Source organism: Mobula hypostoma, chromosome X1, assembly GCF_963921235.1.
Source record: "Mobula hypostoma chromosome X1, sMobHyp1.1, whole genome shotgun sequence".
Classification (NCBI taxonomy): domain Eukaryota; kingdom Metazoa; phylum Chordata; class Chondrichthyes; order Myliobatiformes; family Myliobatidae; genus Mobula; species Mobula hypostoma.
The window spans coordinates 9,987,145-10,013,912 of NC_086128.1; the positions used below are offsets into that span (position 1 = coordinate 9,987,145).

General features: G+C 44.7%; 1 protein-coding gene across 1 annotated transcript in view; it reads left to right on the top strand.

Annotated features, from left to right (window-relative positions):
• The window catches only part of dcakd (dephospho-CoA kinase domain containing), a 73,358-nt gene extending 47,229 nt beyond the window's left edge, over nucleotides 1-26,129 (top strand). The window contains exon 8 of the transcript XR_010016563.1: nucleotides 25,992-26,129. The gene's annotated coding sequence lies outside the window, so the exon portion shown is untranslated. The remainder of the gene's footprint in view (nucleotides 1-25,991) is intronic.
• The last annotated feature ends 639 nt before the right edge of the window (nucleotides 26,130-26,768 follow it).

Consider the following 26,768-nt stretch of genomic DNA (forward strand, 5'->3'; position numbering starts at 1 on the left):
GAATTGAATTGATATATTACTTACATCCTTCATATACATGAGGAGTAAAAATATTTATGTTATGTCTCCGTCTAAATGTGCAATGTGCAATTTATAATAAATATTATGTACAACAGGACAGTCAATATAACATAGAAATACAGTTGCGTCAGCATGAATTAAGCAGTCTGATGGAAGAAGCTGTCCTGGAGCCTGTTGATCCTGGCTTTTATGCTGCGGTACCATTTCCCAGATTGTAGCATAAGGTTTGGAGGGCAATGGTCCTGGTGCAGGTCGATGGGCGTGGGCAGTTTAAATGGTTCAGCATGGACTAGATGGGCCAAATGGCCTGTTTCTGTGCCCAGTGATCCTTCAGGCCCTTTTAACACACCTGTCTTTGTAAATGTCCGGAATCATGGGAAGTTCACACCTACAGATGCGCTGGGCTGTCTGCACCACTCTCTGCAGAGTCCTGCGATTAAGGGAGGTACAGTTCCCATACCAGGCACTGATGCAGCCAGTCAGGATGCTCTCAATTGTGCCCCTATAGAAAGTTCTTAGGATTTGGGGGCCTGTACCAAACTTCTTCAACTGTCTGAGGTGAAAGAGGCACTGTTGTGCCTTTTTCACCACACAACCGATATGTACAGACTACGTGAGATCCTCGGTGATGTGTATGCCGAGGAACTTAAAGCTGTTCACCCTCTCAACCCCAGATCCATTGATGTCAATAGGGGTTATCCAGTCTCCATTCCTCCTGTAGTCCACACCAGCTCCTTTGTTTTTGTGACATTGAGGGAGACATTCAGGCTTGTTTGAAGAAATCTCTGCCCAATTATCATCAACATATCACCTGCAGCACCAGGGGTCCCAACACACTCAATCACTGTCAGGAATGCCAATTGTTCCATTCCCAGACTGCATTTTGGGAAATCTGACCATCTGGCCGTCCTTCTCATACCTGCATACAGGCAGAAGCTAAAGAGCAAGACTACAGAGAAAAGGATGACAAAGAGATGGTTGAGGGTGTCACACAGAGATGAACTGTTTTATGCACTTATTGCACTTGGTAAGAAAGATTTTCTGTAACAATCCTTGTGACAGTAGAGCTGAATGAGCCTGTTCGAAAGGGTGTTCCACTGCTTATTCAGTAGGTGACAGAGAGGATGTGCCTGATTGTCCATAATGGATAACAGTTTGTTTAATGACCTCCTCTCCACCACCAACTCAAAAGAGTCCAAGTTGTAGCAAAGGACGGATCCGGCCTTTTTGATGTGATTATTTAGTCTTTTTGCATCACCAGCACCGATGCTGCTCCCCCAACATACAGCAGCAAAGAAAACTGCACTCGCTACAACAGACTGGTAAAAGATCACCAACATCCTGATGTACACTTTGAAGGAGCTCAGCTTCCTTAGAAAATAGAGTCTGCTCATTCCCTTCTTGCAAACAGCCTTGGAGTTCAATATCAGAGAATGTGTACAGTGCACAACCTGAAATTCTTACTCTTCACAGGCGTCCACAAAACAGAAAGAACCCAAAGAATGAATGACGGAACCCAGAGCCCCCTCCCCCTCCCCCACACCGGCAGCAGCAGCAGCAAAAGCATCAACAACACCCCCAATTGTCCAGCAAAAGCATCGATAAAAAGTAGTGGACGTGGCTCAGTCCATCACAGGTAAAGACCTCCTCACCACTGAGCACATCTACACAGTGCTGTTGCAGGAAAGCAGCATCCATCATCAAGGAACACCACCACCCAGGTCATGTTCTCTTCTCACTACCACCATCAGGAAGGAGGTAAAGGAGGTACAGGAGCCTCAGGACGCACACCACCAGGTTCAGGAACAGTTATTACCCCTCAACCATCAGGCTCTTGAACCAACGGGGATAACTTCACTCGCCCCATTACTGAACTGTTCCCACAACCTATGGATTCACTTTCAAGGCCTCTTCATCTCATGTTCTCAATATTTATTTATTAGTATTATTTTGTTTTTTTTTCTTGTTTCTTATTTGCACAGTTTGTTTTATTTTGCACATTGGTTGTTTGTCCGTCTTTGTTGTGTGTGATTTTTCAATGAATGCTCACAAGAAAATGAATCTCAGGGTAGTATATGGTTGCATATATGTACTTCGAACTTTGGATAATGTCACAATTTGTGCCCTAAGGGGTTAATCAACTATTATTTCAAATTGTGTTTACTCTGTGCTATGTCATCAGGCAACTTAAAGAGAAGGAAAAATGTCAAGATCTGACTTTTCTTGAACTGCTGGGAATTAGTGTTAGCAATGCAATGCATGTGTTCACCTGTCAGTCTCACCAGACTGTGCAGTATTCACATTCACAGCACAGTCACAAAGGCACCAGGGGATGGTGCTGTCAGAATCTGATAGCACTCTTTGTGCATCTCCAATTTTCCTTTTGTATAATAAACATATTGCAAGACATTTTTCTTCTGAGATCTCAAAGTTCAGCCCTCCAAAGACGTGCCAGTCAAGAGATAAAAATCTGGAACTGCTTTCTTTCCTTTGAAGCTTCCTTGTTGAAGAGCATTGTTCTGACAGGGAGAAGCTTGCCTGTAAAACTCGTCCTTCCAGGGCAGATGCCTTTTTAAATATCACTACACCCACGGCCGTGTTTTCCGACAGTATTGCCTAATTTATTTTTCTTATTAGTTCACACGTCCTGGTCAGGTTGGTTAATCCAGGAGATCCAGGCAGATGCTGGTATCTAAAACTAAGACAGAAATTCTGCAAGAACTCAGCCAGGTAAGCAGCATCTTTGGAAAGAGAAATCAGCTAACATTTGAGGTCAATTATCCTTCTGATGCAACCAGAGACATGTAACACTTGTGCATTCACCTCTTCTCTTCCCACCAACTGTGGGATCCAAGCAGCAACTCACTTGCACTTCTTTCAATCTAGTCTCCTGCACTCAAAGTTCACAATGTGGCCTCCTCTGTGATGGAGAAACCAAACCCAGGCTGGGTGATTGGTTGGTGGAGCATTTGCACTCAGTCTGCCACAGTGATCCTGATCGTCCTGATGCATGCCCCTTTAATTCTCAATCCCATTCCAATCCGACCTATCTCTCCGCAGCCACTTCCAGTCATCGTGGGGCCCAACATAAACTAAAGGAACATCTTTACCTTCTGTGTGGGCACTTTGCGACATTCTGGAAAGGACATTGTATTTTCCCATTTCAGATAGTTCACACTCTCATTGTTTCCCATGAACATGGTGATGTCCATTTCTCATATTGTTATTTTAAAAAACCTCACTACAGATGCACTCATGCTCCATATCACCTGATCTGTCTTAACCTATCTCTGTATAGTCTTTTGTTGTGCACCTGACTCCTCACTACCACCTCCCCCGCCCCATACCAAAGTCTGGTTTGAAATCTGTAAGTCCTCCACTCTCCACCTAGTTCTGAGGAGGGTCCATGAACTGAAACATTTCCTGGTTTCTCTTTTCACACATGGTGCTTGACTGGCTGAGTCCTCCCAGTAATTTTATAGTTGTTTCAGTTGATTGGGACTAACTGACTGTGTGTGTCACATGGCAAATGGTATTGTCAGCTCTATCTCTGATGCCCATGAAGGTAGAGCAATTTTCATGAAACTCCTCAGAATTGTGGCTGTGGTGGGCCATTGCTCTGGCTTGGACCATCTACTCACATCAGACCGTGTGCAATGGGCACTCTGAGCAGTGCTGATGGACATGCTGTAGGACGCACGCGATTATGCAAAAGAGGGTAAAGAAAAGATTCACAAGGATATTGCCGGGACTGGACAGCTTGAATTATAGGAGTGATTGGATGGGTTGGAATAGTTTTCCTTGGAGTGGTGGTTTATAAAATCACGAGAGGCATAGATGAGGTGGATTGACACTCTGTTTACACCAAGAGAGTCTATATCCAGAGGACATAGGTCTGAGATGAGAGAGGAAAGATTTAAAGTGGACATCAGCCGCAAGTTTTTCACACAGAGGGTGGTGCATATATATGGAACAGACTGCCAGAGGAACTAGTAGAGGAGGAGACAATTAAAGTATTTAAACAAAACCATTTGGACCACTGCATGGATCAGAAAGGTTTGGAGGGGTGGTGGATATGGGCCAAATGCAGCCAAGTTGGACTAGCCTAGGAAGGCACCTTAGTTGATACAGAGAAATTGGGTTGAACAGCCGGTTACTGTGTTATATAACTCAATGACCTTCTGTAACATCAGTTATTGTTAACCAGAGTCTGTCACGGCTGCCTTGCATTAGCATCAGTATCACTCCCCTAATGGGAATGACATGAAACCACAGTCAAGCAACAGCCTGTACTTCTAGGCCAGAAAGGCTGATGCCATTTCCTGGAGGATCATGTGTGCAACATTAGTCGTGAACTAGGGAGCAAGGGTGTTGAAACCAGGCCTTGAGCAGCATCTTAGCAGAAAAGGTAAACAGGATGATTACAAAATGTTCAGGGTGTGGGGCAGGGTGTCACAAGGCTCAGAGTAAAGGCTGGAATGAAAGCAATTGAATGAGAAGTACTGGAATGCACTGCAGATAAAGGGAAAACTTAAGGGTTAAAGAATTTAAGGCAGGGAAAAGAAATTAGAAATGTATGAGCCAAACATTAGAACAGGCGAGTCTGTGTGTGTGACCTGCATAAATATTCTTCATGCAAGAGAATAATGTGTAAATTGAATAAACTGCAGGTGAAAATTCAGCCTGAATGGTATGACTTGATGGACCCTGATGGAAGACAGTCAGGAGAGGGAAATAAAAATCCCATGTTACTTGGTCTACAAAAAAGATCTGGAAAATGCCAAGGGAGAAACAGGGAGCCTTAGTAATTAAGAATAAAATGTCTTTGGTGATAAAGTAAGATGAGGGATCAGCAGGTAGCTGAGACCTGGATAACAAAATTAGAAAAGAATTAGAAAGTCTAGTGAAAGTTATGTATAAGGTCCATTGTTAAATCAGAATCAGGTTTATTATGTGTCATGAAATTTGTTAACTTAGCAGCAGCAGTACAATCTAATACATAGTAATATGGAAAATAAAATAAAATAAATAGTTTACAGTAATTATATATATATGTATATTGAATAGATTAAAAATAGTCCAAAATCCAAAACGTAAGGTTGCGTATGTTGACTGCCCAGTAGTAAAACCTAAAATTGGGTAGGGCTAATCCCCCATTTTTTTTAGTTTTCTGAAGGTGAACTTTGTTTAATCGGGGGGTTTTATTCTTCCATAAGTAAGAAGATATGATAGAGTCTAAAGAGTCAAAAAAGGATTTAGGAATAAAAGCAGGTAGGGCTTGAAATAAATATAAAAATTTAGGCAAAATATTCATTTTAATAGAATTGATACATCCAATCAGCGATAAAGAAAGGGGAGACCAATTTGATAGTACCTTCTTGACATATTCCAAAAGAGTGATAAAGTTTTCTTCACGGTACATCTAGTCATACTTTATTGATCCCGGGAGAAATTGGTTTTCGTTACAGTTGCACCATAAATAATTAAATAGTAATAAAACCATAAATAGTTAAATAGTAATATGTAAATTATGCCAGGAAATAAGTCCGGGACCAGCCTATTGGCTCAGGGTGTCTGACCCTCCAAGGGAGGAGTTGTAAAGTTTGATGGCCACAGGCAGGAATGACTTCCTATGACGCTCTGTGTCGCATCTCGGTGGAATGAGTCTCTGGCTGAATGTACTCCTGTGCCCACCCAGTTCTATAGAAGATTTCGAGTGTTTTAGTTAACAAACCAAATCTCTTGAAACTCCTAATGAAATATAGCTGCTGTCTTGCCTTCTTTAGAGCTGTATAGATATGTTGGGACCAGGTTAGATCCTCAGAGATCTTGACACCCAAGAACTTGAAACTGCTCACTCTCTCCACTTCTGATCCCTCTATGAGGATTGGTTTGTGTTCCCTCATCTTACCCTTCCTGAACTCCACAACCAGATCTTTCATCTTACTGACATTGAGTGCCAGGTTGTTGCTGTGGCACCATTCCACTAGTTGGCATATCTCACTCCTGTACGCCCTCTCGTCACCATCTGAGATACTACCAACAATGGTTGTATTATTAGCAAATTTATAGATGGTATTTGAGCTATGCCTAGCCACACAGTCGTGGTTATAGAGAGAGTAAAGCAGTGGGATAAGCTCACGCCCCTGTGGGAGTGATGGCGTTAAACGCTGAGCTACAGTCGATGAACAGCATCCTGACGTAGGTGTTTGTGTTGTCCAGGTGGTCTAAAGCCATGTGGAGAGCCATTGAGATTGTGGCTGCCGTTGACCTATTGTGGTGATAGGCAAATTGCAATGGTCCTTGCTGAGGCAGGAGTTCAGTCTAGTCATGACCAACCTCTCAAAGCATTCCATCACTGTAGATGTGAGTGCTACCAGGTGATAGTCATTAAGGCAGCTCACATTATTCTTCTTAGGCACTGGTATAATTGTTGCCTTTATGGGAATTTCCACCCATAACAGTGAGAGGTTGAAAATGTCCTTGAATACTCCCGCCAGTTGGCTGGCACAGGTTTTCAGAGCCTTACCAAGTACTCCATTGGGACCTTCTGCCTTGTGAGGGTTCACTCTCTTTAAAGACAGCCTAACATCGGCCTCTGAGACAGAGATCACAGGGTCATCAGGTGCAGCAGGGATCTTCACAGCTGTAGTTGTGTTCCCCCTTTCAAAGCGGATATAGAAGGCGTTGAGTTCATCTGGTAGTGAAGCATCGCTGCCATTCATGCTATTGGGTTTCACTTTGTAGGAAGTAATGTCTTGCAGACCCTGCCAGAGTTGCCGTGCATCCAATGTCGCCTCTAACCTCACTTGGAATTGTTTCTTTGCTCTTGAAATAGCGCTCTGCAAATCATACCTGGTTTTCTGGTACAGGCCTGGGTTGCCAGACTTGAATGCCACAGACCTAACCTTCAGCTGATGACAAACCTCCTGGTTCATCCATGGCTTTTGGTTTGGGAATGTACAGTAAGTCTTTGTAGGCACACACTCATCCACACAGGTTTTAATGAAGTCGGTAACAACTGCAGCATACTCATCCAGATTTGAAGATGAATCCCTGAATACAGTCCAGCCCACCAATTCAAAGCAGTCCTGTAGGCACTCCTGTGTTTCCCTTGTCCATACCTTCTTGGTCCTCACTGCTGGTGCTGCAGTCTTCAGTCTCTGCCTGTACTCAGGGAGTAGAAGTACAACCAGGTGATCAGACTTCCCGAAGTGAGGGTGTGGAATAGCACGGTAGGCACTCTTGATGGTGGTGTAGCAGTGGTCCATTGTGTTGTTTCCTCCGGTATTGCAAGTGATTTGTTGATGGTAGTTGGTTCGTGATTTTTTCAGGCTGGCCTGATTAAAATCTCCCAAAATGATGGTGAAAGTGTTAGGGTGCACTGTTTCGTGCATGTTAATCCCATTGCTCAGATCATCTAGACCATGCTTGACATTGGCCTGAGGTGGAATGTACACTGCTACCAAAATGATTGCAGAAATCTCCCATGACAGGCAAAATGGACAACACTTAATTGTGAGGTATTCCAGGTCTGGTGAGCAGAATTGGGACATCACTAATACATTTGTGCACCAAGAGGAGTTGATCATGAGGCCTACTCCTCCACCTCTGCTTTTGAAAGACTCGACAGTCCTATCCTGATGGTGTATAGTTGTAGCTAGGAAGGAACAGAAATTATAAATGCCAAGATTAGACAAACATGTTGTAAAGGTAAGATTGCTTTAAATTCCATATTGATCAGGATAATCGTATTTACTTTTCAACAATTCCTCAAAAACATTCCCTAAAGCAACTTTTCATCAAATTGCATTTCCTGCTTCCTGTCCAGATTGAGTAAACCATCTTCCTGCAGGTCAACATTTCCTCCTCGGCCAGGTTTGTGTCAAATCCAGGCTTCTTTATTATACCTCCTGCATTTGGCATGTCATTAAAAAGCAAGGGGCCACGTACTAAGCACCAATTGATGATTACCTCTGTGGTAACTATTGTCTCTGTGCCAATTTGGATCCAGCTTGTCAGTCTGCCTAGGATCCCATGGGCTTTCACTTTTAACCACCCTGTCAGGCAAGACCTTGTCAAAAGTCTTGCTAAAATCTATGCAGATGACATTAAGTGCACTTCCCTCATCAAACATCCCTATTTGATCGAGGCAGGACTGTGCAGGAGTGTGGACATCAGCGAATTAGACAGGCGGGAAGAACTTAAAAGGAGAGCATTTTTTCTTCAGCGGTTTGATCGAGGCACAACTGTGCAGGCGCTTGGACGTCAGTGAGTTAGACTGGTGGGAAGAATCTAAAAAGAAGACAGCTTTATAGAGCGGACGTGGGAGTAGAGGGAGTCAGAGTAGGAGGGCTTTGGCGATAATGGGTCGAGGCGCAGTAGGTTACCTGTGAGGAATAGAAACAGGAAGTATGTCCGTGAGGCTGGTGTTCTGTACTGGGTGTCAGAAGTGGGAAGTCCAGGAGATTCCCAGCCTCCCAGATGGCCACATCTGTGCTAGGTGTGTCGAGCTGCAGCTCCTTAGGGACTGCATTAGGGAACTGGAGATGCAGCTCGATGACCTTTGTCTGGTCAGGGAAAGTGAGGAGGTGATAGAGAGGAGCTATAGGCAGGTAGTCAATCCGGGGCCTCGGGAGACAGATAGGTGGGTAACAGTCAGGAGAGGGGAAGGCAAGAGTCAGATACTAGGGAGTACCCCTGTGGCTGTCCCCCTTAACAATAAGTACTCCTCTTTGAGTACTGTTGGGGGGGAGAACGGCCTACCTGTGGGAAGCAACAGTGGCCGCACCTCTGGCACAGAGTCTGGCCCTGTGGCTCAGTTAGGGTAGGGAAAGGAAGAGGATGGCAGCAGTAATAGGGGACTCTATAGTTAGGGGGTCAGACAGGCAATTCTGTGGATGTAGGAAAGAAATATGGATGGTAGTTTACTTCCCAGGTGCCAGGGTCCGGGATGTTTCTGATCGCGTCCACGAAATCCTGAAGTGGGGAGGTGAACAGCCAGAGGTTGTGGTACACATTGGTACCAACGACATAAGTAGGAAAAGGGAGGAGGTCCTGAAAACAGACTACAGGGAGTTAGGAAGGAAGCTGAGAAGCAGGACCGCAAAGGTCGTAATCTCAGGATTACTGCCTGTGCCACATGACAGTGAGTATAGGACTAGAATGAGGTGGAGGATAAATGTGTGGCTGAGGAATTGGAGCAGGGAGCAGGGATTCAGATTTCTGGATCATTGGGACCTCTTTTGGGGCAGGCGTGACCTGTACAAAAAGGACAGGTTGCACTTGAATCCCAGGGGGACCAATATCCTGGCAGGGAGGTTTGCTAAGACTATTGGGAAGAGTTTAAACTAGAATTGCTGGGGGGTGGGAACCAAGCTGAAGAGACGGAGGAAGGGGCAGTTGGCTCACAAATAGAGAAAGCTTGGCGACAGTGTGAGAGGGAGGATAGGCAGGTGATAGAGAAGGGATACGCTTAGAATGATGGTTTGAGATGTGTCTATTTCAATGCCAGGAGTATCATGAACAAAGTGGATGAGCTTAGAGGGTGGATCAGTCCTTGGAGCTATAATGTTGTGGCCATTACATGGACTTGGATGACTCAGGGGCAGGAATGGCTACTTAGAGTGCCAGGCTTTAGATGTTTCAGAAAGGACAGGGAGGGAGGCAAAAGAGGTGGGGCATGGTACTGTTGATCAGAGATTGTGTCACGGCTGCAGAAAAGGAGGAAGTCATGGAGGGGTTGTCTACGGAGTGCCTGTGGGTGGAAGTTAGGAATAGGAAGGGGTCAATAACTCTACTGGGTGTTTTTTATAGACCACCCAATAGTAACAGGGACATCGAGATAGGGAGACAGATTCTGGAACTGTGTAATAATAACAAGTTGTTGTGTGGGAGATGTTAATTTCCCAAATATTGATTGGCATCTCCCTAGAGTGAGGGGTTTAGATGGGGTGGAGTTTGTTAGGTGTGTTCAAGAAGGTTTCTTGACACAATATGTAGATAAGCCTCCAAGAGGAGAGGCTGTACTTGATCTGGTATTGGGAATTGAATCTGGTCAGGTGTCAGGTCTCTCAGTGGGAGAGCATTTTAGAGATAGTGATCACAATTCTATTTCATTTGTCATAGCATTGGAGAGGGATAGGAACAGACAAATTAGGAAAATGTTTAATTGGAGTAAGGGGAGATATGAAACTATCAGGTAGGATCTTGGAAGCATAAATTGGGAACAGATGTTCTCAGGGAAATGTACGGCATAAACGTGGCAAATGTTCAGGGGATGTTTGCATGGCGTTCTGCATAGGTACATTCCAATGAGACAGGGAAAGTTTGGTAGGGTACAGGAACCATGGTGTACAAAGGCTGCAGAAAACCTAGTCAAGAAGAAAAGAAAAGCTTATGAAAGGTTCAAAACACTAGGTAATGATAGAGATCTAGAAGATTATAAGTCAAGCAGGAAGGAGCTTAAGAATGAAATTAGGAGAGCTAGAAAGGGGCCATGAGAAGGCCTTGACGAGCAGGATTAAGGAAAACCCCAAGGCATTCTACAAGTATGTGAAGAGCAAGAGGATAAGATGTGAGAGAACAGGACCAATCAAGTGTGACAGTGGAAAAGTGTGTATGGAACCGGAAGAGGTAGTGAAGGTACTTAATGAATACTTTTCTTCAGTACTCACTATGGAAAAGGATCGTGGCGACTGTAGGGATGACTTGCAGCAGACTGAAAAGCTTGAATATGTAGATATTAAGAAAGAGGATGTGCTGGAGCTTTTGGAAAGCATCAAGTTGGATAAGTCACCGGGACTGGACAAGATGTACCCCAGGCTACTGTGGGAGGTGAGGGAGGACATTGCTGAGCCTCTGGCAATGAGCTTTGCATCATCAATGGTGACAGGAGACGTTCCAGAGGATTGGACGGTTGCAGATGTTGTTCCCTTATTCAAGAAGGGAGTAGAGATAGACCAGGAAATTATAGACCAGTGAGTCTTACTTCAGTGGTTGGTAAGTTGATGGAAAAGATCCTGAGAGGCAGGATTTCTGAACATTTGGAGAGGCATAATATGATTAGGAATAGTCAGCATAGCTTTGTCAAAGGCAGGTTGTGCCTTACAAGCTGGAATGAATTTTTTGAGGATGTGACTAAACACATTGATGAAGGTAGAGCAATAGTTGTAGTGTATATGGATTTCAGCAAGGCGTTTGATAAGGCTTGTTGAGAAAGTAAGGAGGCATGGGATGCAAGGGGACCAGACTTTGTGGATCCAGAAATGGCTTGCCTACTGAAGGCAAAGAGTGGTTGTAGATGGGTCATATTCTGCATGGAGGTCAGTGACCAGTGGTGTGCTTCAGGGATCTGTTCTGGGACCCCTACTCATCATGATTTTCATAAATGACCTGGATGAGGAAGTGCAGGGATGGGTTAGTATGTTTGTTGATGACACAAAGGTTGGGGGTGTTATGGATAGTGTGGAGGGCTGTCAGAGGTTACAGCGGGACATTGATAGGATGCAAAACTGGGCTGAGAAGTGGCAGATGGAGTTTAACCCAGATAAGTGTGAGGAGGTTCATTTTGGTAGGTCAAATACGATGGCAGAATATAGTATTAATGGTAAGACTCTCGGTAGTGTGGAGGATCAGAGGGGTCTTGGGTTCGAGTCCATAGGACACTCAAAGCTGCTGCGCAGGTTGACTCTGTGGTTAAGAAGGCATACAGTGCATTGACCTCCATCAACCGTGGGATTGAGTTTAAGAGCCGAGAGGTAATGTTGCAGCTATATAGGACCCTGGTCAGACCTCGCTTGGAGTACTTTGCTCAGTTCTGGTCACCTCACTACAGGAAGGATGTGGAAACCATAGAAAGGTTGCAGAGGAGATTTACAAGGATGTTGCCTGGATTGGGGAGCATGCCTTATGAGAATAGGTTGAGTGAACTCGGCCTTTTCTCCTTGGAGCGGCGGAGGATGAAAGGTGACCTGATAGAGGTGTATAAGATGATGAGAGGCATTGATCGTGTGGATAGTCAGAGGCTTTTTCCCAGAGCTGAAATGGCTATCACGAGAGGGCACAGTTTTAAGGTGCTTGGTTGTAGATACAGAGGAGATGTCAGGGGTAAGTTTTTTTACGCAGAGAGTGGTGAGTGTGTGGAATGGGCTGCCGGCAACGGTGGTGGAGGTGGATACAATAGGGTGTCTTAAGAGGCTCCTGGATAGGTACATGGAGCTTAGAAAAATAGATGGCTGTGGGTAACCCTAGGTAATTTCTAAAGTAAGTACATCTTCGGCACAGCATTGTGGGCTGAAGGACCTGTATTGAACTGTAGGTTTTCTATGTTTCCATGTTTCTTCTATGTTTCTATTACCTCTGACAAATGTTCAGTTAAGCTAGACAGAAAGAATTTCCCCTTAAATTTATTTTGACTTTTCCTGATGAATCTGCTTTGCCGAATGAAGATTTATACCATTCCTTAGTTAACTTATCTGGTCTCTAATTATAAGATTTATCCCATCATCATCTTTAACAATGGTCTGACATTAGCAGTCCTTCAAAGCTCTAGTCCTGGAGCCAATGAAGACTGAAAAATTGTAGTCACAGCCTATATGATTGGTCAAAGCATCAGAGCTGGGGAGATTGTAGGCCATATAAGGTTTAGTGATTTTTAAACCTATGCATCAATTAACAGAGAGTAAGTAAGTAGATGAGGTCTGAATGGGAAGGTGAATGGGAAGGCACAGGTTGCAGACTTCTCTCAGGATTACCCACGGCATGCGGTCAGGGTTGAGGCTTAATGAGACAGCACCTCCACTATTCCTACACTTACCTCAGCTCTTGTCAAAAGCTGTATAATTTAAGTCGTATTTGGGAAATTGTTAAATCGGTTTATTATCATGACATGTACTGAGGAAGAGTGAAAACTTTTTTTTTGCATGCCATCTGCACTGTTCATTTCATCCCATCAGCATACTGAGGCAGTACCAGGGAAAAAACAGTAAGGGTGTTACGGTTACAGAGAACGTGCAGTACAGGGAGATCAAAAAGTGCAAGGTCATAACAAGGTAGATTGTGAGGTCAAAAGCCCATCTTACCGTACAAGAGGACTGTTCAATAGTCTTGGAACAGTGGGATAAAAGCTGCCCTTAAGTCTAGTGGTATGTGATTCTAGGCTTTTGTATCTGATGTCCAAAGGAAGAGGAGAGAAGAGAGAATGACCGGAGTGCGAGGGGACATCTCTGATGTTGCTGCCTTACTGAGGCAGTGAGAAGTGTGGGTAAACTCCATGGAGAGGGGGCTGGTTTTCCAGTCTCTCTTGTTTGTTTTCCTCCAAGTGTGCAGGTTCAGAGAGCTCTTGTCACTTTTGTACCATGTGATCTTTGGCAGATACTATTTAGATTGATCAACACACAGCTGACTTGAAAAAAAAACACTTCCTGAATGAGAAAACTCGGGCAGCGCCTTTCCTGTGTTTTAAGGAAGGACACGTTGGCAATGAGCACCAGTTCTGTTTGGAATGCAGAGAAAATCCTTTTTGAGAGGTGAAAAAGGCAGGGAGAAGGAAAGACTAACACCAGTCTGTTATAAAAACGATAAGGAAAGGAAAATGGCCTTAACAATAGAGTCGAGTCGAATGCAGCACTTGACTCTAAAACACAGAAATGCAAGGGAAATCAAGTTCAAGTTTAATTGTCATTCCACCATACACATAAACACAGCCGAATGAAACAGCGTTCCTCTGGGGCCAAGATGCAAAGCACAGAACCTGCATCACACATAACACAATGTACTTGTAGCACATATAATTACAATAGCAGTAAAACATACAGTCACAAATAAGTGATGCCCCTCCAGGACATATCAAGCCAAGGGCACGATTATGTTCGTGAAGCACGATTATGTTCGTGAAGCACAAACTAAAGACAGAAATTGATAAGCTTCTCAGAGAGAAAATATTAACAGGAACTCACTGAGTACTCTGCAAGGATAGCACTAGGAGTAAACTATGATGGATCCATCAGAATTTAGAGCCATAGAGTCATAGAACACTACAGCACAGAAACAGGCTCCTTGGCCCATCCAGTCTGTGCCAAACCATTAATCTGCCTCATCCCATCGATCTGCTCCCAGCCCACAGCCATCCATGTACCTATCCAAATTTTTCTTAAGTGTTGAAATTGACCCTGCATCCACCACTTCCACTGGCAGCTCACATTCGGAGGACATACCACAATCAACAGTACACTGACGATGTCTCGTCACATGGACAAAACGTTTGCAAGTAAATAGCCAAGGTCAAAGAACAACTCAACCCAACCATCAACCACCAGGGCTACACGTTTTCTAAATTATTTCCAATAGCTGTGTGTGTCAATGAGCTAAGTGGCCTCTGCTAAATTGCCCCTGGTGGGAAGATCAGTGGTAGAATCTTTGGAGAGTTAATGGGAAAGTGTATGATCAGAGATTGAAGCAGATTGCTCTGCAGCAGGATAAAGTAAATGGCAGTGGGGAGTAGTTTCTCACAGCACTCCTTATGTCTCATGGCTTCTTACTGTGTGGATCCCAGGAGAAGCGTGGACAGCAGGACCTCTGCCTCAGGGGCTGCCAGCGACTGAGCCCCAGTCCTGAGTCTGGAGCTTTGGTAAAGCACTCGGATTGCAGGGAGGTCATTGCACTGAGAAGTTCCCTGGTGAGCAGGTTTTCCGTTCTGAAGTTATTCCCACCCCCCCCCGACAAGATTCCAACACCCACCCACCACAGCTTCTCAGCCAACATACTCCCCCATTCTGCGCAGGTGGCTGGGCAGACTGCTCCTTCAGTTGTCCTGGACAGCAGCCTGAGGCCAACACATCCAGTGAAGGGTCTTCTTGTGGTCAACCAGGACATCCTGTGGGCACAAGGACAGGGAGCAGACTTCCAGCAGACAGAGAGGCCCATGTAGTGTTGCACCAGGGTAGAGACAAGGGAAAGGCACAGGAGTTGGATTTCACACATGTGTGTTTCAGTTTCTGCATTATTCAATTTGTTATTGTTCTAAATGATTTTGAGCTGTCACTGTATGGAGACTTCCTCATTAAGGGAAGGTTGCATTCTATATCTGCAGTAATAAGCGGCCCTGGTGTGCCAGCAATAAATGAAGTGTGGACTGAGGCACCGAGGGTCACCAGGTATCAATATGGGAAGACATTCACTCTTAGTTTATTTATTTATTGAGATACAGTGTGGAATAGGCCCTTTGAGTTGCACCACCCAGCAAACCCCTGATTTAATTCTTGTCCAAATTCGGGACAATTTACAATGACCAATTAACCAATCAACTGCTACATCTTTGGACTGTGGGAGGAACCAGAGCACCCAAAGGAAAACTACATGGTTCCGGGGAGAACATACAAGCTCCTTATGGGCAGCAGCGGGAATTGAACACGGGTCAGCTGTACTCTCAAGCGTTGTGCTATTGTGCCACTTTACCCACGAACCACAGCACAGCCGGTGGAGCTGCTGCCTAGTAACTCCAGTGACCCATGTTCAACCATGACCTTCTGTGCTATCTGTGTGAAGGATTGCATGTTCTCTTTGCAACTATGCGTGCGTGCCCTGGGCTGCCCGGTTCCCTCTGACATGCAGGTTGGTAGGTTGATTGGCCACTGTGGATTGTCCCCAGTGTATTGTCCCCAGTGTGTCCATATGTAATAGAATCCGGGAGGAGAGTTGATAGGAATGTGGGAAGAAATGGGATCATTGCAGGATTCGTGTAAGTGGATGGTTGATGTTTGATGCAGGCGGAAAGGTTTGTTTGCATGTTGTATGACTCGTTGGCAGATGGACTAATCCTGCTGTAGAGGTTAGCCCCCCAGTACTGTACCCTTTGGACTAGATCTGGTATAAAGGCCAGGATTTGTACTCAAAGCCAGAAGATTGGGTCTTGTCCAACATGGTCTAACAGTCCCTGATTCCCAGCCCAGATGGTTGCTGTATCTTGTGTATTTTCACAGATTGGACATGCTGTGCCCCAAGGAATGAGCAAAGGACAGGGAACTGTATCCTCCACGGTGCTCCACCCAGCACTGGTGGCATCACAAGCAATTCCCACGGAGTTAAGGGGAAGGTGCCCTCGCTGTCCTTTGCTGACTTTTACAGGAATGCCAGGGGCCCCAGGCCGTGCTTGGCCACTGGTAATCCCAGTGCAGCGGAGGACATCGGCTGTCAGCTCCTTGGGCACCCCAAGTGGAAGTGACCCTCAGACTGCCTGCTTCCTTGCCGATTTTCAGTTGTCTGAAGCTAATGATGGCACACGGACGTAGAGGGGTGGTTTTAAGCATTTTGTATAAGTACGTCTAAGTAATCAAAATGCACCCAGTAAAGGCAGCCTGAGGAAGGTGGGATCGTCAGATAAGACGGTGACTCACCCTTTTGCCAAAGCATGTATCACCAGCCGGGCTCTAATTTGCTCAGACAGCAGACGTGACTTCCCCACGGCTGCTGTTTCTGATCAGTAAAGGATGGATGTCTCAACTCAGGGCACAGGGAAAGGCAGCTGCAGCAGAATTGACCAACGTGGGCAAAGCTCAGTGTCCCTCACTCTGCTCAGACCTCCAGCCTTTCAGGACAGTTTTCTCCTTTGGCCTGAGAGCAATGTCATTCTGCTCACTGTTTCTCTGAGGCTGGTCATCACATGAGCCTGACTGTCTGTGTACGGTGGAATAAGGTTCCACAGCAAACACCTGCCCACACTTAATTGGGGTCTGCAATATAACCAAACAATCCAAAATGATCGCAGGAACCTAATTAAACAGGTTGTCATACGTAATATATGTTAGGCAAAACATTTGGTCAAAATCATGAAGGACATAAATTGGGTGAATAGACAAAAGGCGAGGAGGGAAAGATTTAAAAGTGCCCTGAAGGGCTCTTTCATGCAGAGAGTGGTGCATAAATGGAATGAGCTGCCAGAGGAAGTGGTTGAGTCCAATAACAATACTTCAAAGACATTTGAATAGGAGAGGTTTAGAGGAATACAGGATGAACATGGGCAAGTAAGACTGGCTCAGGTGGGCATCTTGATTGGCATTAACAAGCTGGGCTGAAGGGTGCTGTGTTACACTATAAAGAGATTGGTTATAAGGACCATTTTTCAGAGGCTGGCAAAAGTGAAGTGATTAAAATAGGGGGTTACGGAAAACACAGGATTAGAGTGGATCTCAGCTATGGGGCTGGGGAGCACAAAGGGACATGGGAGAGTAAGGCCGATCAGTGAACGGGAAATTTTGAAAATGATGCACTGGAGACTTTGTGTGTGAATTTACAAGAACTGAGGGTAGTGGTGGGAGACAGGTTAGGCAAAAATTGTCAAAGTTGCGTTTATTGACATATACACAGGAGCAATGAAAAACATACTTGCAGCAGCATTGCTGGCATTCGGTATCAAATAAGCAGTTCTCACAAGTAAAGCATAAATTATATACAATTTTTACAAGAAGGAGCACAATTAGAACAAAAAGTGAAGACTCTTTTAGTGCAAAGTGATCAAAATGTGATAATGTTGCTGAACTATAGTATTAGGGTTTTGCTGGTTGGTTCAAGAACCAGATGGTTGAAGGGAAGTAGCTGTTCTTGAACCTGGTGGTGGGACTTGCGGCATCTGTGCCACTTGCCCAGTGGTAGCTGTGAGAAGCTGGTGGGTCATCTTTGATGATGGATGCTGCCTCCTTGATGGTCAGGAGGGATGTACTCATGAGGTATTGGGCTACCGACTGTAGTTTCTTCTGTTCCTGCACAGTTGAAAGTCCGCACCAGATCATGATGCAGTCATGCAGGACACTTTCAACAGTACTTCTGTAGAAGTTTTTAGAGTGTTGGTGACAAGCCAGACATCTTTAACCTCTTGAGAAAGTCAAGACGCTGGCCTGCTCTCCTTGTGATTGCTATTGGTTACAGTCTGAATTGCACATGAACTTCAATTAATTTAATGAGAGAAACTCAGCATACGGGCTGTGAAAAGGCCAGATTAATCTTGGCTAAAAAGCTGCAATTGTGACTGGGAGCGAAGACTTCAGTCAGTTCCTTGAAAGAAATTTGTGTTTATTCAGTGCTAGACATCAGACAGGGAGCATGACACAAGAGAAGTTCACTTCGCTCCATAGATGCTGCCTGACCTGCAGGGTTCCTCCAGCATTTTGTGTGTGATGACAGAATCAAGACAGTGGAATGAAGTTGGAGAAGCAGTGTTGATGTAGACTAGGTGTCACCTGGGCACATGCAGAACCCTGATAGTTTAGATTATATCTTGTTGTGGCAGCTTGTGGATGAGAAATATAGGGGTGATCACAAATAGTTCTTTGCGGTGTGCCAGGCGTAAGGGGTAGGAGTGAACACTCATTGTTGCTAGTTCTTAAGATACAGCAAAAGGGATGTTGCCCAGGGAGCTGAAACCATATCAGTTCCACTCCCACCGCCACAGAGTCACCAGTAATATCTCTGACCTCGAGCATCACAAAAGATTTCCCCTATTTCTTTGTGTCAGCTGTCCTCCAGTTATTCAGCTTTCATGCCTCTAGTTCAGATTATAGATACAAGTTCTTCTCCAGAGAGGTGTTTTATCTCACTATACAAAAAGTGCAAAGATTAAGCTTTGGCATTTAGGAAGTTGATTTCACTCTTCAGATCCGCTATGTGTGTGCACTTGTTTGCAAACACAGCCCTTACAGACAGAAACCGAAATGCCATTGGCCAGAAATCAAACTGAAACACAAGACAAGCTTCTAAAAGCATCAAAAACAGATCCGCCAACTACATGCACTCGTTTCCATTGTTACATAAATCATATACACCCTAACAGTTAATTGTGTTACTGTATAAAATCTTCCAGGTGCTCATAGAGTCATAGAAAAGTACAGCAGAGAAACAGGCCCGTCAGCCCATCCATTCTGTGGCAAACCATCGACTCCCATTGACCTGCACCAGGACCACACCTCTACCATACATGTACCTATCCAAGTTTCTCTTAAATGTTGAAATTGAGCTCGTATGCACCACTTGTGCTGGCAGCTCGTTCCACACTCTCACCACCCTCTGAGTGAAGAAGATTCCTCTCATGTTTCCCTTAAACTTCTCACCTTTCACCCTTAACCCAAAACCCATGCTCTGGTAGAAAGTCTGGCCTCCGAGAGGCAATACAAGACATTTTTCCCTGTTTTCCTTCAACTGCCCACCTGTGATACTCAAGGATATCTGAGAGCATATTTGCTTCCATAGTATTCCTGGCTTTGAATATAAGGTCAAAACCCAACTTTGAGTTTATTGGGAAACTACGTGAGACACCAGTCTGAAACATGAAACAGGAAATTAAGGGCTAATAGTAAAAGCAGTTGGTGAAGTTATATCCATAAGTGTGCTTAAAGATCTAATGCATTTTAAACATGATGTCTAAACCTCCAACTGAGTGTACTATTTCTCTGCTGCAGTCAGTGTTCTGGACGTAAACCCTATCTCTTTTCAGAATTGCCTTCCTCTTGATGTGACACCACTATATGGTTTTAATTGATTTAGAGGTACAGTGCAGAACTGGCCCTTACAGCCCAACGAGCCGCCCATCCCAGCACCCCAGCTAGTTAATCCTAGCCTAATCACCAAACAATTTACAATGACCAGTTAACCTACTAACTAGTACATCTTTGGACTGTGGGTGGAAACCAGAGCATCCGAAGTCTAGGACCAGATGGCGCAGCCTCAGAATGGAGGGGCGTCCTTTTAGAGTGAGGATGAGGAGGAGGAGTTTATTTAGCCAGAGAGTGGTGAATCTGTGGAATTCATTGCCACAGGCAGCTGTGGAGGCCAAGTCTTTATGTATATTTAAGGCAAAAGGTTAAAAGATTCTTGATTGGTCAGGGCATGAAGGGATACAGGGAGAAGACAGGAGATTGGGGCTGAGAAGAAAATTGATCAGCCATGATGAAATGGCAGAGCCGATTTGTTGGGCCAAATGGCCTAATTCTGCACCTACATCTTGTGGTCTTAAGCCCACGTGGTCACGGGGAGAACATACAAGCTCCTTACAGACGGCACCAGAATTGAACTTTGAACTCCAGGGCTCTGAGCTGTAATGGCACTGCTAACCACTACGTTTTTTGTGTGATAAGTTAAGATTAACTCTGTCTATTGAGTAGTGGACTAGCACATCAGCAAATGGTAACTAATAGTTCTTCAGAAAGCACAAAAACCTTTTCTTGAGCTTCAGTCAACGTTCACTGTACATCCTTTTGCACTAATTTGTGCAGTGGAGCTGAGAGTATTGCTAGATAAAATTCAAAGTTCAAAGTAAAATTTATTGTCAGAGTACATACATGTCACCACATACAACCCTGAGATTCTTTTTCTGTGGGCATACTTAGCAACGCTAGCGAAGAGTAACTCTGAACCGTAAACATCAGGAACTATTAACTGTGAACAAGCTGTACAAATGCCGACATAAATAAATAGCAATAAATAACGAGCATGAAAGAACAATAAAAGAATCCTGAAATGAGTGTAGTCATCCCCTTTTATTCAAGAGCTTGATGGTTGAGGGGTAGTAACTGTTCCTGAACCTGGTGGTGTGAGTCCTGAGGCTCCTGTACCTTCTACCTGATGGCAGCAGTGAGAAAAGAGCATGGCCTGGGTGGTGAGGATCTCTGATGATGGATGCTGCTTTTCTACAGCAACGTTACATGCAGGTGTGTTGTCCATCCAATCTCCCATCTCCCAGGTACACAGCACATTCCCCTGATCTATCCCCTCCGTAAGCACTTCAGAGTTTCTATTTGAGAACCCTGAAGGCCTGTGGTGTCTCTCTCCTCCCCAGCATATGTGTGTGGGCCATTATCATGCTGCTGCCATGGGGATGGAAGCTTTAAGAAGCTTCTGTGGTTGGTGCACATCAAATAGTCACCAGCTGCACTCACCTGAACCTCATCTTCTCCAGAACTACAGAAGTCCATCCCATCCATCATTCCGGAGATAATTCACTTCATCACTGCCTCAAATATCTTTTTGGCCAATTCAATTATATATTTGCTTTCGTGATGGACCTGAATGGGTGTTACTTACTTACTGCCTGTTAAGCCACTGGCGTTTAGGGCAGCAGTGAAGATCTTCTATCTCTGGCAGTGCTCAGAGCTCCCTTCATCATGTCAGTAGCTTCCTCTCAGTTCTCACTACTGTCAGTCATGCAAGTCCCAGGTGGAGACTCAGGTATACCCTCGCACTTAGATGTAGAAGGGTTCTTCATTGCTGTTTCTGTAACAATTTTGTTTGACCATTCAGGGTTGTTTGCCTTGAGCTGAACCCCCAAACCTGGAGGACTAGTGGACCACTCTTAGTCTAGCCTCTACCCTTTGATCTGTTTGGCATGGGTGACCCAACCAAGAGCTAAAGCATAAAGCCCTGACTCCAGCCAACATAGGTCTCCAAGTCACTGAGACATGTAAGCCTCCAAACCCTACAACAAGTTTGTGGTCTTCTTGGAGGAAATGGGTGTTAGCATGAACACAATGGCCCAGACAATGGATGAAATCTAATATCCAAATGCAACGACAAACTACATTCACAACATGCTGGAGGAACTCAGCAGGTCGGGCAGCATCCGTGGAAATGATCAGTCAACGTTTTGGGCCGGAACCCTTCGTCAGGACAAACTACATGTTGGCCTGAATTTTGCATGTCAGTTCTGGGTCCAGTTTACTCTACCCACTGTTAATGCTAGAGTACACAGCAATATGTGAAGGGGCTGAAGATACATTAGGGAGTAATGCCATAAACGGTATACCATTTAGGTTTTCCATCCCCACTTTTACGAAAGGATTTGTTCTCAAAATTCTGCAGAGAGATGATTTGACAATGCAGATTAATCCCATTATCTTTGGTCCTTTTCCAATTCCTACATATAATTCACTCTCACTTAATCTTAAAATGAGTATTGGCAGATCAGGAGGCAGACAAATTTCCAAAAGGAATTTTACAGTGGAGAGAGAAAAAGGAAAAGAGCCACAGGTTACTGTAACACTCGATGAAATCCGACAGCTCATTGGTGCACAGAAAGCTCTCAAAATGAGTGGTGATCTGTACCAGGAAACATAAATCCACATCAGCTCCATAAATTTGAACATGTAATCAACACGAACCAATGTTCTGCTAAGGGACAGTTGACGTTTCGGGCCGAGACCCTTCGTCAGGACTAACTGAAAGAAGAGCTGGTAAGAGATTTGAAAGTTGGAGGGTGAGGGGGAGATCCGAAATGATAGGAGAAGACAGGAGGGGGAGGGATGGAGCCAAGAGCTGGACAGGTGATTGGCAAAAGGGATACAAGGCTGGAGAAGGGAGAGGATCATGGGACGGGAGGCCAAGGAAGAAAGAGAGGGGGAGGGGAGCCCAGAGGATGGGCAAGGAGTTATAGTGAGAGGGACAGAGGGAGAAAAAAGAAAGAGAAAAATAATAATAATAATAATAAATAAATAAGTAAGGGATGGGGTACAAAGGGGAGGTGGGGCATTAATGGAAGTTAGAGAAGTCAATGTTAACCCACCTCTACTGTCAAGATGAAGCCACACTCAGGTTGGAGGAACAACACCTTATATTCTGTCTGGGTAGCCTCCAATCTGAAGGCATGAACATTGACTTCTCTAACTTCTGCTAATGCCCCACCTCCCCCTCGTAACCTATCTGTTATTTATTTATTTATTTATTTTTCTTTCTTTCTTTTTTCTCCCTCTGTCCCTCTCACTATAACTTCTTCCTCTGGGCTCCCCTCTCCCTTTCTTTCTCCCCAGGCCTCCCGCCCCATGATCCTCCCCCTTCTCCAGCCTCGTATCCCTTTTGCCAATCACCTGTCCAGCTCTTAGCTCTATCCCTCCCCCTCCTGTCTTCTCCTATTGTTTTGGATCTCCCCCTCCCCCCCCCACTTTCAAATCCCTTACTCACTCTTCCTTCAGTTAGTCCTGACGAAGGGTCTCGGCCCGAAACGTCGACTGTACCTCTTCCTAGAGATGCTGCCTGGCCTGCTGCGTTCACCAGCAACTTTTGTGTGTGTTGCTTGAATTTCCAGCATCTGCACATTTCCTCGTGTTCTGCTAAGGGAGTGGATAATTGTAATAGGTTATCATTATTCCTAACACATTAAACTGAAGCATGTTGTGCCCCTTTGGGATAACCTAAAAGACCCTATGGCACCATTCCAAAGAAGAACATTGGAAATCTCTTGTAAATTCAAAATCGTCCCATCAGACTCTCAACACAGGCACATCAGGGTTTAGTTGTCGAATGAACCTTTCTCCAGGCTGTTCAATGATTAGCAGTGGTTAAATATAAAGTAATTTCTCCAGTATCTGATAGGGCAGCTGGAAAATCCTAGTGTTGAGTGCAAAAGTATAAATATTAATGATAAAAGGTTTTGTCATGCAATTCTGCACCCTTATCAATCGATGGCAATGTTTACGTGACAAGTTGCAAACTTGTCGTGTGATTTTTGGCTGTGAGGAAGCTGACACTGGATGAGACCAATGGGAAAAGGATAGTACAGAAAGCATTTGTGTTGTGTCACCAACAGCTCTGCGTTTGTACTTTCAAAGAAACCAAGTTACTTCCGATTGGTTTGACAGAGCAGTAAAATCAGAACAGAGCAGGAGCAGCAGGGAATGACAGGGCTGACTGTCATCTCGGTTACTGGAAGCAAATGTTCATAGGGTTGGGGATAGCTCTTTCCTGCAATTTTAAGTCACCAGAATTAGTTTCAGAGGTTCAGGAACTCTGAGTGAACAGTGACTCTGCTCAAACTACTCTTCTATTCCTTTTCCTATCCTTCCCCAGCCTCTGATCCTCCAGACCCACCTCTACCCCTAGCCCAACTCTACTTAGAACTTAAACCCTTCTCCCAATCCTCTCGCCCTAACACCCATATTCAGAATCAGAGTCGGGTTTAACATCACCGGCATATGTTGTGAAATTTGTAAACTTTGTGACAGAAGTACAATGCAATACATGAAAACAGAGAGAAAAAAATACCGTGAATTACAGTAAGTATAAAAATAGCTAAATTAAATAAGTAATGCAAACAAAAAAGAAATAAAAATTAGTGAGGTAGTGTCCAAGGGTTCAATGTCTATTTAGAAATCGGACGGCAGAGGGGAAGAAGCTGTCCCTGAGTCGCTGAGTGTGTGCCTTCAGGCTTCTGTACCTCCTAACCTGATGGCAACAGTGAGAAAAGGGCATGTCCTGGGTGATGGGGCGGGGTCCTTAATGAAGGATGCCACCTTTCTGAGGCATCGCTCTTTGAAGATGTCTTGGATACTATGGAGGCTATTGCCCACGATGGAGCTGACTACATTTACATCTCTCTGCAGCTAACTTCGATCTTGTGCAGTAGCCCCCCAACTCCACCCGGCACCCCCAATACCAGACAGTAAAGCAGCAAGTGAGAATACTCTCCATCATACATGTACAGAAATTTGTGAGTGTCTTTGGTGAAATACTGTATTTCCTCAGAATCCTAATGAAACGTAGCCACTGTCTTGTCTTCTTTATAGTGGCATTGATATGTTGAGTGCAGGATAGATCTTCAGAAATATTGACACCCAGGAATTTGAAATTACTCACTCTCCCCACTTCTGATCTCTCTGTGAGGACTGGTGTGTGTTCCCTCATCTTACTTTTTCTGAAGTCCACAATCAGTTCTTTGGTCTTACTGATATTGAGTGCCAGGTTCTTGCTGCGACACCACTCCACTAGCAGGAAAATCTCACTCCTGTACACCCTCTCGTCACCATCACTCCCCACCCTTCCCCCAGCACGAACCATTGCAGTTGAATATGATATGGAATCTAGATAAACGGTGGGGTTGGAGTCACTCATACTCTGTGTTTCGTGGTTCTAACCCCAAGGGAAACAATGAGGAGCTCTCTCTTGCAGCAGGAAATTGAGTCGTACAGGTAGCCACTGGAAGAGATTATAATGTATCCCCGTTAGCTGCCACCTTTTCTCCTGCAGGTTTACTGTGACATGCTTGCTGACCACTGGGTTGCTGGTACCGTAAAGAGTTGTGCTTTAGGACTACGCTACCCTGCCGTCCTAATACAGTGCTGGCGATAGTCTTGGGCACATATCAGAATTCTATAAGGTGAAGACTTTTCAAAAATAATGAAATGAAAAGCTTCTAAATATCAAAAAATTACTATAAAGAGCAGTAAACGGTAAAAAACGTAAATCAAATCAATATTTGGTATGGCCACCCTTTGCCTTTAAAACTGCCTTTGGTACACTGATGTACAGTTTTATCAGAGAATCGGCTGGTAGATTGTTCCAAGCATCTTGGAGAACTTGCCACAGTTCTTCTGCAGCTTTGGCTGTCCCACTTGCTTCTGTCTCTCTGGGTAATTCCAGACAGGCTCGATGATGTTGAGATCGGGGCTCTGTGGTGGCCATACCATCTGAAACCAAATTAAAAATCTAGGGTGCCTAAGTCTTTTGCACTGTACTGTATACTTTTTTATAATTTATAGCTTTTATTATTATTTATAGCAAGGTACTGCTGCCACAAAACAACAAATTTCACGTCATATGCCATTGATATTAAATCTGATTCTAATTTTGAGTTCAATATCCCAGAACCACCTCTTAAAGGCAGCCAAGGCTAATTGACTATAGCTGACCTTACCAAAGATGCCCCCACCCCAACAAACGTAAAAAAAGAAACCCCTTAAGATCAATGTTGTAGGGCTGTTGTAGAGACTTAAAGCTTAAATCTCAGAAGTTTCCCTGTGAGGGTCAAAATGACTGGTCCACTCCATTTCCCACTGAGCATGACAACATAGCGGTGAAGGTTTGACAGACAGAAAAGCAGGTGCCTGCATTAAGCAACGTTTTCTAGCCTTGCTTGGAACTGAGTTCAGTTAAAAAAAAAATACAAGGAGTATAAAACAGAGAATCTTCACTTATTCTCATTTTCCACTTTAATACAGGAACTGCGGAATGGTAGAAGACACAGAGAATGTTGGAGGTCAGGCAATATCCATGGAAATGAATCAACAGTTGATGTCTCGGGCCGAGACCCTTCTTCAGAAGCCAGAAAAAGAAGGTGGGGGCAGGGGAAGGAGGACAAACTAGCAGGCAATAGGTGAGACCAGGTGAGGGGGACGGTGGGAGGGCGGGTGATAGGTGGAAATGGTAAACCACGGACTGAAGAAGAAGGAATCTGATAGGAGAGAACAGTGGACCAGGGGAGAAATGGAAGAGGGGGGGTGATGGACAAGTCATGAGGGTGAGGGAGGGGAAGAGAAGGAGTGAGAAAGCCACCAGAATGAGGGGTAAAATGTGCGTGGGGGTGGGAACCAGAGGACAGTGGTTACTGGAAGTTAGAAAAAGCAATGTTCATGCCATCAGATTGGAGACTGTTCTGGTGGAATGTGAGGTGTTACTGCTGACAGACGATATTCATCGGTTTCACCTTCTGTCAACTCTGGATGTTGTGATCCTGCAATCATTGCTAATCAGGGTGAGTAATCTCTATCAATTGGTCGACAACACACCCAGGTGTGTGGCAAGGAAAGCTCCCAGCTATGAAACATGCAGTGGGAATGTGGGAATTCCTTGTGAGGGTGTCAGGACGCCAGACCAGGAACTGTTGAAGTGAGCTTGGTTATGAAACAAGTCAAACACTTTGGAATAAGAAGAGCTGGATAGTTGTCGAGTGTGAAGCGGAGCAAGTGGATGAAGATGTGACAGTGTTGGAGGCCCAC